Here is a 13564-nt window from a genome sequence, read left to right as displayed (position 1 = left end):
CATGCGCACATTTGACCATCTCTGTCAGGTTGGCCTCAGCATCTTGCAAGGATGATCAGTAGTCACATCCAAGGGAGATCAGAGTAGGTCTTCTATCTTACCAAACAGATCAGTGATGTCTTGCAAGGTTGATTGGCACAGGTCTTCTATCAGCATTTTCTATGGAGAATCTGCAATATCTGGGTAGGGAGATAAGACCAGGTCTCCTCCCAGCATCTTGCAAGGAATATCTGGCACGTCTCGGCAAGGAAGAGCAGAGAAGATCACCTATCAGCACCTTCCAGGGAAGATCAGTAGCATTTTGCAAGATAGACCTGAGCAGACCTTGTATATTGCAAACATGGTCATCCAAATCTACAAGGAAGATCAGAACACGTCTTCCATCACCATCTTGCAAGGCATATCAGAAGCATGTTGCAAGAAGATCCGAAGAGGTTCCATCTCAGCATGATTTAAGGAAGAAGAGGGATATTTTGCATGGATTATCACAATAGGTCATGTATCAGCGTGTTCCAAGGAAGATCAGCGACATCTTGCAAGGCAGGTCACAGCAGGTCTTCTGTCAGCATCTGTCAAGGCAGATCAGCAAAATCTTGCCAGAAAGATCAGAGTGAGTCTTCCCTCAGCACCGCGAAAGGACGACCAGGGATTGCTTATGAGGAAGATCAGAGCAGTTCTTGTACCAGCATCATGCAGGGAAGATCAGCAATATCTTGCATGGCAGATCAGTAGGCCAGGCACACCTTGCAACGAAGATTAACAAGATGTTGCATGATAGATCAGAAGCTCTGTCATTTCTTGCAAGGAAGATCAGAGCAAGTTGTATCAGCCTCTTGGTAAAAAGATTCGCAAAATCTGGCATGGCAGATCAGACCAGATCTTCCATCAGCATCTTGCAAGGCTGATGGAAGCATCTTGAAAGGAAGATCAGAACAGGTTTGCTCTCAGACCTGCTAAGGGTGAACGGGGATATCTTGCAAGGCAGTTCAGAGCAGTGCTTCTCTGGCAACGTGCAGGGAATACCTGCAGCATCTTGCGAGAAAGACCATGGAAGGGCTTCTATTAGCATCTTGCAAAGCAGATAGGGAAGATCAGAGTAGGACTTCTTTCAGCGCCATGAAGAAATATGAACGACATCGCGAAAGACAGTTCAGAGGAGGTTCTCCCAGCAACTTGCAAGGAAGACCTCTTACTTGGAACACCATATTAGAACTTCTGTCACCATTTGCATGGCAGATCGACGGTATCTTTCAGGAAGATCTGGGCAGAACTTCTCCCAGCATCTTGATAGACAGATGAGCAATTTTGCATGGCAGATCACAGCACATCTTCTGTCAGCATTTTGCAGGGAAGATCAGTGATATTTTCAAGGAAGGGCACATCACAGTGATCCCCTCTCACATGCAAGATGCTATCATATGTGATTTCAGGAGTGGTACTGGGAATAATTTTCAGTGAGGGTAGTATGCGAAATAGTTTTGCGGGTCATTTCATGGAGCATCTGCTTCTAGGTCTATATCATTGGTATGTTGTGCCTACCACCGCTTTATGCTATGTCATTTGCACCACCTGAGTTTCTGTGTCTGCACGCTGGTTAAGGCCCTGCCTGTTCACCAGTCATCTGTCTTACTCAGGTATTCACAACACAGACACATACACACATACACACACACACACACACACACAGGCATTCTGGGCCACCCAAAAATGTCTCTCTAAGGGAATAACATTCTGTGTATTCCAGAGTCTTGATGTAAAATTATCAAATATAGATAAAAGTCCCATTTTTTCCTACCAATCTTTTGAAGCAAACATAAGAAGGGAAAAAGTGTTGTGATCCTTATGCATATCTATTCAAAATGTTCCAGAGTGAAGGAGGAAGAATTATTTCACCGCCATATGCGACTCCTTAAGCCTCAACTGGGTTCAGACCTTTTCAAGGCGGATATGCATGCGCACATTTGACCATCTCTGTCAGGTTGGCCTCAGCATCTTGCAAGGATAATCAGTAGTCACATCCAAGGGAGATCAGAGTAGTTCTTCTATCTTACCAAACAGATCAGTGATGTCTTGCAAGGTTTTTGGCACAGGTCTTCTATCAGCATTTTCTATTGAGAATCTGCAATATGTGGGTAGGGAGATAAGACCAGGTCTCCTCCCCGAATCTTTCAAGGAACGTCAGGCACGTCTTGGCATGGAAGAGCAGAGAAACTCTGCTATCAGCATCTTCCAAAGAAGATCAGTAGCATTTTGCATGGAAGACCAGAGCAGGCCTTGTATATTGCAAACATGATCATCCACATCTGCAAGGAAGATCAGATCACGTCTTCCATCACCATCATGCAAGGCAGATCAGATCAGAAGCATATTGCAGGAAGATCGGAACACGACCTATCTCAGCACGATTTAAGGAAGACGAGGGATATTTTGCATGGAACATCACACCAGGTCATGTATCAGCATGATCCAAGGAAGATCGGCGACATCTTGCAAGGCAGTTCAGTGGAGGTCTTCTGTCAGCGTGTTGCAAGGCGGTTCTGCAAAATCTTCCAGAAAGATTAGAGCACGTCTTCCCTCAGCACCGCGAAAAGGAAGACCAGGGATTGCTTGCGAGGAAGATCAGAGCAGGTCTTGTACCAGCATCTTGCAAGGAAGATCAGCAAGATGTTGCATGACAGATTAGAAGCCCAGGCATATCTTGCAAGAAGATCAGAGAAAGTATTGAATGAGCCTCTTGATAAGAAGATCCGCAAAATCTGGCATGGCTGATCAGACCAGGTCTTCCATCAGCATCTTGCAAGACTGATGGAAGCATTTTGAAAGGGAGATCAGAGCAGGTGTGCTCTCAGCACCTACTAAGGGCGACGGGAGATATCTTGCAAGGCAGTTCAGAGCAGTGCTTCTCTGGCAAATTGCAGGGAATACCTGCAGCATCTTGCGAGAAAGACAATGGAAGGTCTTCTATTAGCATCTTGCAAAGCAGATAGGGAAGATCAGAGTAGGACTTCTTTCAGCGCCATGAAGAAATATGAACGACATCGCGAAAGACAGTTCAGAGGAGGTTCTCCCAGCAACTTGCAAGGAAGACCTCTTACTTGGAACACCATATTAGAACTTCTGTCACCATTTGCATGGCAGATCGACGGTATCTTTCAGGAAGATCTGGGCAGGACTTCTCCCAGCATCTTGATAGACAGATGAGAAATTTTGCATGCAGATCAGACCAGATCTGTCAGCATTTTGCAATGAAGATCAGTGACGTTTTCAAGAAAGCGCACATCACAGTGATCCCCTCTCACATGCAAGATCCTATCATATGTGATTTCAGGAGTGTTACTGGGAATAATTTTCAGTGAGGGTCGTATGCGAAATAGCTTTGCGGATCATCTCATGGAGCCTCTGCTTCTAGGTCTATATTATTGGTATGTCGTGCCTACCACCGGATTATGCTATGTCTTTTGCACCACCTGAGTTTCTGTGTCTGCACACTGGTTAGGGCCCTGCCTGGTCACCAGTCATCTGTCTTATTCAGGTTTTCACAGCACACACTCACACACTCACACATACACACACACGCACACATTCAGGGTCACCCAAAAATGTCTCTCTAAGGGAATAGCATTCTGTGTATGCCAGAGTCTTGATTAAAATTATCAAATATAGATAAAAGTCCCATTTTTTCCTACCAATCTTTTGAAGCAAACATAAGAAGGGAAAAAGAGTTGTGATCCCTATGCATATCTATCCAAAATTTTCCAGAGAGAAGGAGGAAGAATTATTTCACCGCCATATGCGACTCCTTATGCCTGAACTGGGTTCAGACCTTTTCAAGGCGGAGATGCATGCGCACATTTGACCATCTCTGTCAGGTTGGCCTCAGCATCTTGCAAAGATAATCAATAGTCACATCCAAGGGAGATCAGAGTAGGTTTTCTATCTTACCAAACAGATCAGTGTTGTCTTGCAAGGTTTATTGGCACAGGTCTTCTATCAGTATTTTCTATGGAGAATCTGCAATATCTGGGTAGGGAGATAAGACCAGTTCTCCTCCCCGAATCTTGCAAGGAACATCGGGCACGTCTTGGCATGGAAGAGCAGAGAAACTCTACTATCAGCATCTTCCCATGAAGATCAGTAGCATTTTGCATGGAAGACCAGAGCAGGCCTTGTATATTGTAAACATGATCATCCACATCTGCAAGGAAGATCAGATCACGTCTTCCATCACCATCATGCAACGCAGATCAGAAGCATATTGCAGCAAGATTGGAACACGACCTATCTCAGCACGATTTAAGGAAGACAAGGGATATTTTGCATGGAATATCACACCAGGTCATGTATCAGTGTGTTCCAAGGAAGATCGGCGACATCTTGCAAGGCAGTTCAGAGGAGGTCTTCGGCCAGCATCTTGCAAGGCGGTTCAGCAAAATCTTGAAAGAAAGATCAGAGCTTGTCTTCCCTCAGCACTGCGAAAGGAAGACCAGGGATTGCTTGTGAGGAAAATCAGAGCAGGTCTTGTACCAGCATCTTGCAAGGAAGATCAGCCATATCTTGCATGACAGATCAGAAGCCCAGGCATATCTTTCAAGGAAGATCAGAGCAAGTGTTGTATCAGCCTCTTGGTAAGAAGAGCCGCAAAATATGGCATTGCAGATGAGACCAGGTCTCCCATCTGCATCTTGCAAGGCTGATGGAAGCATATTGAAAGGGAGATCAGAGCAGGTGTGATCTCAGCCCCTGCTAAGGGCGACCGGCGATATCTTGCAAGGCAGTTCAGAGCGTTCAGAGCAGTGCTTCTCTGGCATCGTGCAGGGAATTCCTGCAGCATCTTGCAAGAAAGACCATGGTAGGTCTTCTATTAGCATCTCGTAAGGCAGATAGGGAAATCAGAGTAGGACTTCTTTCAGCGCCATCAATAAATATGAACGACATTGCGAAAGAGAGTTCAGAGGAGGTTCTCCCAGCATCTTGCAAGGAAGACCTCTGACTTTCAACACCATATTAAGACTTCTGTCACCATCTTGCATGGGAGATCGATGGCATCTTTCAAGGAAGATCTGGGCAGGACTTCTCCCAGCATCTTGATAGACAGATGAGCAATTTAGGTAGGCAGATCAGAGCAGATCTCCTATCAGCATTTTGCAGGGAAGATCAGTGGCGTTTTCAAGGAAGGGCACATCACAGTGATCCCATCTCTCACGTAAGATCCTATCATCTGTGATTTCAGGAGTGGTACTGGGAATAATTTTCAGTGAGGGTACTATGTGGAATAGCTTTGCGGGTCATCTCATTGAGAATCTGCTTCTAGGTCTACATTATTGGCATGTTGTGCCTAGCATCGGAATATGCTATGTCTTTTGCACCACCTGAGTTTCTGTGTCTGCTGGCCGGTTAGGGCCATGCCTGGTCACCAGTCATCTCTCTTATTATTCATGTTTACACAAAACACACACACACACACACACACACACACATTAAGGGCCATCCAAACATGTCTCTGTAAGGGAGCAGCATTCTGTGTATGCCAGCGTCTTGATGTATAATTTTCACATATAGGTAAAAGTCCCATTTTTTTACTACAAATCTCTTGAAGCAAACCTAGGAAGAGAAAAAAAGAGTTGTGATCCCTATGCATACCTATCCAAAATTTTCCAGAGAGGAGGAGGAAGAATTATTTCACCCCCATATGCGACTCCTTATGCCTGAACTGGGTTCAGATCTTTTCAAGTTGGAGATGCATGCGCACATTTGAATGTCTCCATCAAGTTGTCCTCAGCATCTTGTAAGGATCATCAGTAGTCACATCGAAGGGGATCAGAGCAGGTCTTCTATCTTACCAAACAGATCAGTGATGTCTTGCAAGGTTGATTGGCACAGGTCTTCTATCAGCATCTTTTATGGAGAATCTGCAATATCTTGGTAGGGACATAAGTCCAGGTCTCCTCCCAGCATCTTGCAAGGAATATCTAGCACGTCTTGTCCAGGAAGAGCAGAGAAGCTCTCCTATCAGCATCTTCCAGGGAAATCAGCAGCATTTTGCCTGGAAGACCAGAGCAGGCCTTGTATATTGCAAACATGGTCATCCAAATCTACAAGGAAGATCAGAACACGTCTTCCATCACCATCTTGCAAGGCAGATCAGAAGCATGTTGCAAGAAGATCGGAACAGGTCCTATGTGAGCATAATTTAAGGAAGATGAGGGATATTTTGCATGGAATATCACACTCAGTCATGTATCAGCGTGTTCCAAGGAAGTTCAGCGACATCTTGCAAGGCAGGTCAGAGCAGGTTTCTATCAGCATCTGTCAAGGAATATCAGCAAAATAATGCCAGACAGATCAGAGTGAGTCTTCCCTCAGCACCGCGAAAGGATGAACAGGGATTGCTTTTGAGGAAGATCCTAGCAGGTCCTGTACCAGCATCATGCAAGGAAGATCAGCAATATCTTGCATGGCAGTTCAGAAGGCCAGGCACATCTTGCAAGGAAGATCAGCAAGACGTTTCATGACAGATCAGAAGCCCTGTCATATCTTCCAAAGAGGATAAGAGCATGTGTTGTATCAGCCTCTTGGTAAGAAGATACGCAAAATCTGGTATGGCAGATCAGACTAGGTCTTCCATCAGCATCTTGCAAGGCTGATGGAAGCATCTAGAAAGGAACCAGAGCAGGTTTGCTCTCACCCCCTGCTAAGGTCGATCGGTGTTATCTTACAAGGCAGTTCCGCGCAGTGTTTCTCTGGCAACTTGCAGGGAAGAGCTGCAGTATCTTGTGAGAAAGATCATGGCAGGTCTTCTAACAGCATCTCGCAAGGCAGATAGGGAAGATCAGAGAAGTACTTCTTTCAGCGTCATGAAGAAATATGAAGGACATCTTGAAAGAGAGTTCAGGGGAGGTTCTCCCAGCACATTGCAAGGCAGACCTCTTACTTGGGACACCATATTAGAACTTCTATCACCATCTTCCATGGGAGATTAGGCGCATCTTTCAAGGAAGATCTGGGCAGGACTTCTCCCCGCATCCTGATAGACAGATGAGCAATTTTGCAGGGCAGATCAGAGAAGATCTTCTATCAGCATTTTGCAGGGAAGATCAGTGGCGTTTTCAAGGAAGGGCACATCACAGTGATCCCATCTCACACGTAAGATCCTATCATCTGTGAGTTCGGGAGTGGTACTGGGAATAATTTTCAGTGAGGGACTATGCGAAATAGCTTTGCAGGTCATCTCATGGAGCAGCGGCTTCTAGGTCTACATTATTGGCATGTTGTGCCTACAACCGGATTATGCTATGTCTTTTGCACCACCTGAATTTCTGTGTCTGCCGGCCGGTTAGGGCCCTGCCTGGTCACCAGTCATCTGTCTTACTCAGGTTTTCACAACACACGCACACGCACACACATACACACACACACACGCATTCAGGGTCACCAAAACATTTCTCTCTAAGGGAGCAGCATTCTGTGTATGCCAGAGTCTTGATGTAAAATTATCAAATATTGATAAAAGTCCCATTTTTTTCCTACAAATCTTTTGAAGCAAACATAGGAAGAGAAAAAAGAGTTGTCATCCCTATGCATATCTATCCAAAATTTTCCAGAGAGAAGGAGGAAGAATTATTTCACCCCCATATGCGACTCCTTATGCCTGAACTTGGTTCAGACCTTTTCAAGGTGGAGATGCATGCGCACTATTGAAAGTCTCCACCAGGTTGTCCTCAGCATCTTGTAAGGATAATCAGTCGTCACATCCAAGGGGATCAGAGCAGTTCTTCTATCTTACCAAACAGGTCAGTGATACCTTGAAAGGTTGATTGGCACAGGTCTGCTATCAGCATCTTTTATGGAGAATCTGCAATATCTTGGTAGGGAGATTAGACCAGGTCTCCTCTCAGCATCTTGCAAGGAATATCGGGCACGTCTTGGCAAGGAAATGCAGAGAACCTCTCCTCTCAGCATCTTCCAAGGAAGATCAGCAGCATTTTGCAAGGAAGACTAGAGCAGGTCTTGTATATTGCAAACATGATCATCCACATTTTCAAGGAAGATCAGAGCACTTCTTCCATCACCATCTTGCAAGGCAGATCAGAAGCATATTGCAGGAAGATCGGAACAGAACCTATCTCAGCACGATTTAAGGAAGACGAGGGATATTTTGCATGGAATATCACACCAGGTCATGTATCAGCGTGTTCCAAGGAAGATCGGCGACATTTTGCAAGGCAGTTCAGAGAAGGTCTTCTGTCAGCATGTTTCAAGGCGGTTCAGCAAAATCTTGCAAGAAAGATCAGGGTGGGTCTCCCCTCAGCACCGCGAAAGGAAGACCAGGGATTGCTTGTGAGGAAGATCAGAGCAGGTCTTGTACCAGCATCTTGCAAGGAAGATCAGCACGGTGTTGCATGACAGATTAAAAGCACAGTCATATCTTGCAAGGAAGATCAGAGCAAGTGTTGAATCAGCCTCTTGGTAAGAAGATCCGCAAAATCTGGCATGGCTGATCAGACCAGGTCTTCCATCAGCATACTGCAAGGCTGAGGGAAGCATCTTGAAAGGGAGATCAGAGCAGGTGTGCTCTCAGCACCTGCTAAGGGCAACCGGGAATATCTTGCAAGGCAGTTCAGAGCAGTGCTTCTCTGGCAACGTGCAGGGAAGATCTGCAACATCATGCGAGAAAGAACATGGCAGGTCTTCTATTAGCATCTTGCAAGGCAGATAGGGAAGTTTAGAGTAGAACTTCTTTCAGCACCATGAAGAAATAAGAAGGACATCGAGAAAGACAATTCAGAGGAGGTTCTCCCAGCATCTTGCAAGGAAGATCTCTGACTTTGAACACCATATTAGGACTTATGTCACCATCTTGCATAGGAGATCGATGGCATCTTTCAAGGAAGATCTGGGCAGGACTTCTCCCAGCATCTTGATAGACAGATGAGCAATTTTGCAAGGCAGATCAGAGCAGATCTTCTATCAGCATTTTGCAGGGAAGATCAGTAGCGTTTTCAAGAAAGGGCACATCACAGTGATCCCATCTCACACGTAAGATTCTATCATCTGTGAGTTCTTTAGTGGAACTGGGAATAATTTCCGGAGAGGGTACTATGTGAAATAGCTTTTGGGTTCATCTCATGGAGCAGCTGCTTCTAGGTCTATATTATTGGCATGTTGTGTCTACCACCGGATTATGCTATGTCTTTTGCACCACCTGATTTTCAGTGTCTGCCCACCGGTTAGGGCGCTGCCTGGTCACCAGTCATCTGTCTTACTCAGGTTTTCACAACACACGCACACACACACACATACACACACACACACACACACATGAATTCAGGGCCACCAAAACATTTCTCTCTAAGGGAATAGCATCCTGTGTATGTCAGGGTCTTGATGTAAAATTATCAAATATAGTTAAAAATCCCATTTTTTCCTACAAATCTTTTGAAGCAAACATAAGAAGATAAAAATGAGTTGTGATCCCTATGCATATGTATCCAAAATTTTCCAGAGAGAAGGAGGAAGAATTATTTCACCCCCATATGCGACTCCTCATGCCTGAACAGGGTTCAGACTTTTTCAAGTCGGAGATGCATGAGCACAGTTGAACATCTCTGTCAGGTTGTCCTCAGCATCTTGCAAGGATGACCACTTGTCACATCCACGGGAGATCAGAGCAGGTCTTCTATCTTACCAAACAGATCAGTGATGTATTCAAAGTTTGATTGGCACAGGTCTTCTATCCGCATTTTTTTGGGGGTATCTGCAATATCTTGGTAGGTTGATTAGACCAGGTCTCCTCCCAGCATCTTGCAAGGAACATCAGGCACGCTTGGCAAGGAAGGGCAGAGAAGCTCTCCTATCAGCATCTTCCAAGGAAGATCAGTAGCATTTTGCATGGAACACTAGAGTTTGCCTTATATATTCAAACATGATCATCCACATCTGCAAGGAAGATCAGAGCACGTCTTCCATCACCATCTTACAAGGCAGATCAGAAGCATATTGCAGGAAGATTGGAACACGACCTATCTCAGCACGATTTAAGGAAGACGAGGGATATTTTGCATGGAATATCACACCAGGTCATGTATCAGGGTGTTCCAAGGAAGATCGGCGACATCTTGCAAGGCAGGTCAGAGGAGGTCTTCTGTCAGCATGTTGCAAGGCGGTTCAGCAAAATCTTGCAAGAAAGATCAGGGCGAGTCTCCCCTCAGCACCGCGAAAGGAAGACAAGGGATTGCTTGTGAGGAGGACCAGAGCAGGTCTTGTACCAGCATCTTGCAAAGAAGATCAGCAATATCTTGCTTGACAGATCAGAAGGTCAGACACATCCTGCAAGGAAAATCAATACGATGTTGCATGACAGATCAGAAGCACAGTCATGTCTTGCAAGGAAGATCAGAACAAGTGTTGAATCAGCCTCTTGGTAAGAAGATCCGCAAAATCTGACATGGCAGATCAGACCAGGTCTTCCATCAGCATCTTGCAAGGCTGAGGGAAGCATCTTGAAAGGGAAATCAGAGCAGCTGTGCTCTCAGCACCTGCTAAGGGCAACCGGGAATATCTTGCAAGGCAGTTCAGAGCAGTGCTTCTCTGGCAACGTGCAGGGAATACCTGCAGCATCTTGCGAGAAAGACCATGGCAGGTCTTCTATTAGCATCTCGGAAGGCAGATAGGGAAGATCAGAGTAGGACTTCTTTCAGAGCCTTGAATGAATATGACTGACATCGTGAAAGACAGTTCAGAGGGGGTTCTCCCAGCATGTTGCAAGGAAGACCTTTGACTTTCAACACCATATTAGGACTTCTGTCACCATCTTGCATGGGATATCGATGGCATCTTTCAAGGAAGATCTGGGCAGGACTTCGCTGAGCATCTTGATAGACAGATGAGCAATTTTGCAAGGCAGATCAGAGCAGATCTTCTATCAGCATTTTGCAGGGAAGATCAGTGGCGTTTTCAAGGAAGGGCACATCACAGTGATCCCATCTCACACATTATATCCTATCATCTGTCAGTTCGGGAGTGCTACTGTGAATAATTTTCAGTGAGGGTACTATGCGAAATAGCTTTGCGGGTCATCTCATGGAGAAGCTGCTTCTAGGCCTATATTATTGGCGTGTTGTGCCTACCAGCAGATTATGCTATGTCTTTTGCACCCCCTGAGTTTCTCTGTCTGCCGGCCGGTTAAGTCCCTGCCTGGTCACCAGTCATCTTTCTTACTGAAGTTTACACAAAATTCACATACACACACACATACACACACACATTCAGGGCCATCCAAACATGTCTCTCTAAGGGAGCAGCATTCTGTGTATGCCAGGGTCTTGATGTATAATTTTCAAATATATATAAAAGTCCCATTTTTTCCTACAAATCTTTGTAAGCAAACATAAGAAGAGAAAAATAATTGTGATCCCTATGCATACCGATCCAAAATTTTCCAGAGAGAAGGCGGAAGAATTATTTCACCCCCATATGCGACTCCTTATGCCTGAACTTGGTTCAGACCTTTTCAAGGTGGAGATGCATGCGCACATTTCAATCTCTCCATCCGGTTGTCCTCAGCATGTTGTAAGGACGATCAGTAGTCACATCAAAGGGGATCACAGCAGGTCTTATTTCTTACCAAACAGATCAGTGATGTCTTGCAAGGTTAATTGGCACAGGTCTTCTATCAGCATCTTCTATGGAGAATCTGCAATATCTTTGTAGGGAGATTAGACCAGTTCTACTCTCAGCATCTTGCAAGGAATATCTGGCACGTCTTGGCAAGGAAGCACAGAGAAGCTCTCCTTCAGCATCTTCCAAGGAACATCAGCAGCATTTTGCAAGGAAGACCAGAGCAGGCCTTGTATATTGCAAACATGATCACCCACATCTGCAAGGAAGATCAGAGCACGTCTTCTATCACCATCTTGCAAGGCAGATCAGAAGCATGTTGCAAGAAGATCGGAACAGGTCCTATCTCAGCACGATATAAGGAAGACGACGGGTCTTTTGCATGGAATATCACACCAGGTCATGTACCAGCGTGTTCCAAGGAAGATCGGCGAAATCTTGCAAGGCAGTTCCGAGGAGGTCTTCGGTCAGCATGTTGCAATGCGGTTCAGCAAAATCTTGCAGAAAGATCAGAGCGGGTCTTCCCTCTGCACGGCGAAAGGAAGACCAGGGATTGCTTGCGAGGAAGATCAGAGCAGTTCTTGTACCAGCATCTTGCAAGGAAAATCAGCAATATCTTGCATGGCAGATCAGAAGGTCAGGCACATCCTGAAAGGAAGATCAGCAAGATGTTGCATGACAGATAAGAAGCCCAGGCATATCTTGCAAGGAAGATCAGAGCAAGTGTTGTATCAGCCTCTTGGTAAGACATTCAAAAAATCTGGCATGGCAGATCAGACAAGGTCTTCCATCAGCATCTTGCATAACAGATGGAAGCATCTTGAAAGGAAGATCAGAGTAGGTTTGCTCTCAGCACCTGCTAAGGGCGACCGGGGATATCTTGCAAGGCAGTTCAGAGCAGTGCTTCTCTGGCAACTTGCAGGGAAGAGCTGCAGCATCTTGCGAGAAAGTCCATGGCAGGTCTTCTATTGGCATCTTGCAAGGCAGATCAGGGAAGATCAGAGTAGGACTTCTTTCCACAAAATGAAGAAACATGAACAACATCTCGAAAGAGAGTTCAGAGGAGGTTCTCCCAGCATCTTGCAAGGAAGACCTCTTACTAGGAACACCATATTAGGCCTTCTGTCACCATCTTCCATGGCAGATCGACGGCATCTTTCAAGGAAGATCTGGGCAGGTCTTCTCCCAGCATCTTGATAGACAGATGAGCAATTTAGCAAGGCAGATCAGAGCAGATCTTATATCAGCATTTTGCAGGGAAGATCAGTGACATTTTCAAGGAAGGTTACATCACAGTGATCCCATCTCACACGTAAGATCCTATCATCTATGAGTTCAGGAGTCGTACTGGGAATAATTTTCAGAGAGGGTACAATGCGAAATAGCTTTGCGGGTCATCTCATGCAGCAGCTGCTTCTAGGTCTATATTATTGGCATGTTGTTCCTACCACCGGATTATGATATGTGTTTTGCACCACCTGAGTTTATGTGTCTGCCTGCCTGTTATGGCCCTGCCTGGGCATCAGTCATCTGTCTAACTCAGGTTTATACAACACACACACACACACACGATTTAACATTTGGACTTGCACAGCAAGAAAATCGCAAGTGTCTTTAAATAACATTCTTCAATATAAAAATTTGATTATAAAAATTAATAATTAAAGAAAACCCTGAAACACGTGAGAAATGAAAGAAGACCCACAATTATTGCTGCCTAGGAAGAGGTGAATTTGTTAGTCATTGTGTGGCCTCATGTGGTTGACAGCCTGCACATCTCCTAAGATCAGCTCCAATTTGAGAATCATTTGTAAATTGGCATATCAGAAGGTTCCACAGTGTTTGCCTGACCTAAATCACTGGCCGACTGACTTCCATGGTGTTTGGTAAATTCTACGCTACACTGAGATTCTTGTATGATGTGCAAGCACATGCATACACTCAAACA

This window comes from Tenrec ecaudatus, chromosome 3 (genome assembly GCF_050624435.1).
Source record: "Tenrec ecaudatus isolate mTenEca1 chromosome 3, mTenEca1.hap1, whole genome shotgun sequence".
NCBI lineage: Eukaryota > Metazoa > Chordata > Mammalia > Afrosoricida > Tenrecidae > Tenrec > Tenrec ecaudatus.
This window is presented reverse-complemented; position numbering follows the sequence as displayed.